This window comes from Sceloporus undulatus, chromosome 1 (genome assembly GCF_019175285.1).
Source record: "Sceloporus undulatus isolate JIND9_A2432 ecotype Alabama chromosome 1, SceUnd_v1.1, whole genome shotgun sequence".
Taxonomy (NCBI): Eukaryota; Metazoa; Chordata; class Lepidosauria; order Squamata; family Phrynosomatidae; genus Sceloporus; species Sceloporus undulatus.
The window spans coordinates 322,496,819-322,502,245 of NC_056522.1; positions in this window are offsets into that span (position 1 = coordinate 322,496,819).

The window sequence follows — 5,427 nt, forward strand, 5'->3', positions numbered from 1 at the left end:
GCCATAAAGAAAGTTAGGATGGCAAGTCCATTCCCCTCTACCCCAAATAATGGTCCCACACCAACCTTTTAAAGCCTGGTTTTCCAACCCACCTAGATATAAAATTGCTGAATTCAGAGTCCCACTAGAGTTCACTTTCAGAAATAATGTCAAGAGTGAGAATAGCTGTAAAAGCCTTGCCAAGACATTGATGCAAACAACAGCAGTATGCAGACTAATTGTATATTTCTAGGGCAAGAAACGTAACGTCCATGTCGGCTGTATGGAACAGAAGTGAATAACAGAGCTCATGTTGGGAGAAATTCACATGATTTAAATTGTTTTCAGGGAGAGGCAGGCTACAGAAACAGCAGAAAAGACTGCACCTGATTTAAGATCATGTGGAGATTAGCATAATTATTTCCAATTTACTCTAATTGGCCTTGTATTCTGAAATGACTTCAAGCATGCTATCTAAAAAAAATCAACTAAGGCAGAAACAGGCTTAGTTATGAAAAACAATAATGTCAGCAGTCACAAAAGTTCAAGCTCCTTAGTTATAAGCTGTGAGTCAAGCAGACCTCTTTAATCTGGTTTTCCTTACCAAAACAGAGCATGGCACTGGCAGCAGGGGGGGAGAAGATACAGTATTTCCAGAAAGCATCTAGAAAGGCTTATGCTTTATTTTTTATTTATATTACCTTCTAGTATGTTTTCTAGGCTCTAGTGTTCTGCAATGAATACCTTAACCTAGCAGATACACAAAACTATATCTTCCCATGGGCATAATTTTAACTTTGCAAACAGACAACCCATGGTTTGATAATCCTCAGACACTAAGGCCGATATAGACTGGCAGAAAAGCCAGCTTCTAACTGGTTTGGGGGTGTGGCGTATGCACAAACGCATGCCACCATGATGCCCGGAAGCCGGTTCCATGTAACCTGGCTTCCCACATGGTAGCCAGCTTCTGGTCGCTCTGGCGGTGCAACGTTTAGACACAGCACACTGCTGGAGCACTGTAAAGCTGCAGCGTGGTGGGAAAAATAGCTTTTTTGTTGGCACAAAAAGGGACAGCAATTTGTCGCTTGTTTTGGGTTCGGCAAAAAGGTGGATTGGGGCTGTGGCATGTGGTTGCTGCAGCCCCAATCCAGCTCTCAGGGGCAGCTTCAAGCTGCCCTTTGTGGCAGTATAATCCACCCCTAAGACAGTATTTTGATTTATGAGAACTTAATTAAACCCAGTTCATTAACTGCTAGATCTGGGCCCTCAGGATGCTAGCAATTCCTGCCTAACTCTAAGGAAACAATCACCACTAATAAATGTGTTCCTAAATATCAGGGCCCACACAGAGATTTTAGTGGTAGCTGTTACGAAACTGCTTCACAAGCAGCTCTGTTCATACAACTGCAGTGTGATAATCCTGACTGATAGGAACTGACATATATGAAGCTGTATGGGTTGCTAATAACCAGTACAATAGGATGCCAGGGCATTAAATAAGCAAGTTTGATGTTTTGAAATGCAGTAAACAGCAGGGGCTTATCTAGGGGTGTGCATTGAAGGTGCATCACACTAGGTGACCTAAGGAGGGGTGACACGGCTGCTGCTCCCCAAACATCTGCATTTGGGTGGAAAAGGGCCATAACATTTGCTTGCATGGCTTTAAAATATTGGAGCTCAGTGGAAGAGATAGACTAAGTGGGGTGAGGCTCAGTGGGAGAAAGAAGGAACCCCCAGTTTTGTTTTAATTAAAATTTACATTTTACTTAAAAAAATCTTTAAAAAACCACATCTAACAAATTTTCACTTTAAAACACATGAGAGTATGTACAGGTAAATCTATTTGACTGGCATATGATATTGTAATTTAAAGGTTTACTTTCAATTTGCTAGTTGTTTATATCAGAACTATGCCATTACCGTCATGATATATGGGAATTACAATTTAGAGTAACATAAAACATTGCAAGGATTATAGAACATAGAATCATAGAATTGTAGAGTTGGAAGAGACCACTAGGGCCATCCAGTCCAACCCCCTGCCATGCAAGAAATCCAAATCAAAGCATCCCTGACAGATGGCCATCCAGCCTCTGTTTAAAGACCTCCAAGGAAGGAGACTCTATCACCCTCCGAGGGAGTGCATTCCACTGTCGAACAGCCCTTACGTCAGGAAGTTCTCCTAATGTTCAGATGGAATCTCTTTTCCTGTAGCTTGCATCCATTGCTCCGGGTCCTGTTTTCTGGAGCAGCAGAAAACAAGCTTGCTCCCTCTTCAACATGACATCCTCAAATATTTAAACAGGGCATCATATCGCACTCTTAACCTCTTCTTTCTCCAGGCTAAACATCCCCAGCTCCCTAAGTCGTTCCTCATAGGGCATGGTTTCCAGACCCTTCACCATTTTTGTCGCCCTCCTTTGGACACGCTCCAGTTTCTCAATGTCCTTCTGAATTGTGTGCCCAGAACTGGACACAATATTCTAGGTGGGGCCTGACCAGAGCAGAATACAGTGGCACTATTACTTCTCTTGATCTAGACACTATACTTCTATTGATGCAGCCTAACATTGCATTGGCCTTTTTAGCTGCCGCATCACACTGTTCACTCATGTTCAACTTGTGGTCTACTTGGACTCCCAGATCCCTTTCACACGTGGTTTCATTCAGCCAGGTGTCACCCATCCTATATCTGTGCATTTTATTTTTGCGCCCTAAGTGCAATACCTTACATTCTCTGTGTTGAATTTCATTTTGTTAGCTTTGGCCCAGCTTTCTAGTCTATTCAGGTCATTTGAATCTGATCCTGTCCTCTGGGGTATTAGCTATTCCCCCTAATTTGGTATCATCTGCAAATTTGATAAGTATGCTCCCAATTCTGCCATCCAGGTCATGATAAAGATGTTGAATAGCACCGGGCCCAGGACAGAGCCCTGTGGGGACCCACTGGTCACTTCTCTCCAGGATGAAAAGGAGCCGTTGTTGAGCACCCTTTGGGTTCGGCCGGTCAACCAATTACAGATCCATTTAACAGTTTCCTTTGTCTAGCCCACATTTTACAAGCTTGTTTTGCAAGAAATGTCATGGGGAACCTTGTCAAAGGCCTTAGTGAAATCAAGATATACTACACCACAGCATTCCCTTCATCTACCAAGCTGGTAATTTTATCAAAGAAAGAGATTAGGTTTGTCTGGCATGACTTGTTTCTCTGAAACCCATGTTGACTTTTTGTGATTATGGCAGCCTTCTAGAATGTTCACAGACTCTCTGTTTAAGAGCTGCTCCATAATCTTCCTAGTACTGATGTCAGACTAACTGGACGATAATTGTTTGGATCCTCTTTTCTTCCCCTTTTTGAAGAAGGGGACGACGTTTGCCCTCCGCCAGTCTGCTGGGATCTCTCCTGTTTTGCAGGAGTTTTCAAAGATTATTGCCAATGTATTATGTAGTAGTTTCATATAGGAAGAAATACATGGGTGTGTGTGTGCGATATCAATTCTAGTAATGCCACTGAGTAACAGTGACTTCTGTGCTGCCTAATATAATACACATATAATTTTCCAGAAAGTCCAGCCTGACAGAATTTGATTTCAAAAGAGAGAAAAAAGTCATGAAAGGCAAATTAAAAGGAAGAATGAGGTGGTTTAGTTTTCTCCAACATACAGTACGTGGGGGGTTATTTAAAAATCAAAATAATAGAAGATCAGCTAGAATGCGCTGTATACTATAATTATGAAAGGGATGCAACAGCTTCCAGAGAATTCCAGTGTGGCTGAGAGAAAGTCAAGCAAATGTCCTTATCCAAGGAGCCACTGAGTTGCAACAGTTTGAATGTTGGTTTAGGACATTTGGGAGACGTAGGGTTTGAATCCCCACTAGTGTCTTTGTTGTGGCAACAGAAAATTAATTGCCCGTTTCCCACTGGGGAAGTCCATCTCCCCAATATATCATTTAATAAACGGTGGTCACTGTGCCACCCCCCCCCCAATGTTTTGGACAGAAGCTCCCATGATCCTCTTCTATTGGCTGTGGCTGGCTAGGGCGTGATGGGAGCTGCAGGTCAGTACCATCTGTGTTTTCACGTCACCCATGGTTTAGTAACGCTCAGTGTGAGGTTGGGGCTACCATAACATTTTGTTTCCTGGAAGGGAGCTACCAATGAAGAAGCATAGAGACAGGGAAATTTACTATTCAAAGTGACCACCAAGGTTACTGTTTCAGTGTAAAAAGTATGGAAGGGAGGCATTGTGACATTTTTAAAGACTCAGTGGTTGTTGGTTAAACAAGGGAAAAACATGGATTGCAATCAACTTCAGCCTCTAATGTGTGACCATGCAAGATTTAATAAATCAGGTGGGAATTGTGGTGGCTCCCCAGAGGTTGCTGAACTGCAGCTTCCAGCACACCTTATCCTTGGCCTATGCTGCCTAGGCAGCTGGGAGTTGCAGTCCAATATCTGACCAAGCTGGAGTTGCATGAGGGAGGGAGAAGCTTAGTCACTACTAATCTCAATCTTCATTTCCCAATTTATAGTATGTAGTACATCTTAGTCAGAAACAACACATTAGTGAAAATTACAGATATTTGCAATTAAATTTCAAACAGTCTTATGGTTTGATGAAACAGGACAATAACTGAAAGGTAAATGCTACCACCTGGTGGGTGAATGGAGAATTGGAGTGGAGTAAATGTACTCAACCCAGCTAGGAGTTTCAACACAATGGAGATTGGGAGTTTATCTCCCGTGAAACCTAGAAAAATTGCTCAATTACGCAAAATGATTTCACACACTGTCGCACAAAACCCACCATTAAAGTGGTCACAAAGAAGCATTAACGCGCATCTTTTTACTTCCAGGATTTCAGTGACAATGCATTTCCGATATCACTTTATTTCCGCTATTGCGTGTGATTCTCATTTGCACAATTACTCGTCATTTCTGCTTTATTTGCGGGATGCTTTAAATATGCTTTAATCTCTGTTTGATCCAAAATTAGCCCCGTGTGATAAACCCTATGTGAAGTACTGTGGAATGAGAACCAGATTTCTTTGCTTCTCAGAAACTTTTAATTTATCTGAAGATCTTTCATTATTATTATTATATTAACCTTTATTATAAAGCGCTGTAAATTTACACAGCGCTGTACATACAATCTTTTAGTTAAGACGGTTCCCTGCCCTCAGGCTTACATTTAAGAAGACACGACACAAAGGAGAAGGAGTGGTGGTGGGGAATGGATCAGTCCAGCAGTTCTCTCACCTCCAGGCCTGGACCAAGGCAGATGGACTGGAGGAAGGGCTTGGCTTCTTAATGGATGCTTAAAAGGAGGCTCCTGGGTCAGAGAGGGCTCACCTCTGGGAATGCTTCTCTAAACAATATAGTCTTAACTCAGTTTTGAAACTGGGTAGAGAAGTGATGAGGTGTGCATGTGGGGGAAGAAGGTT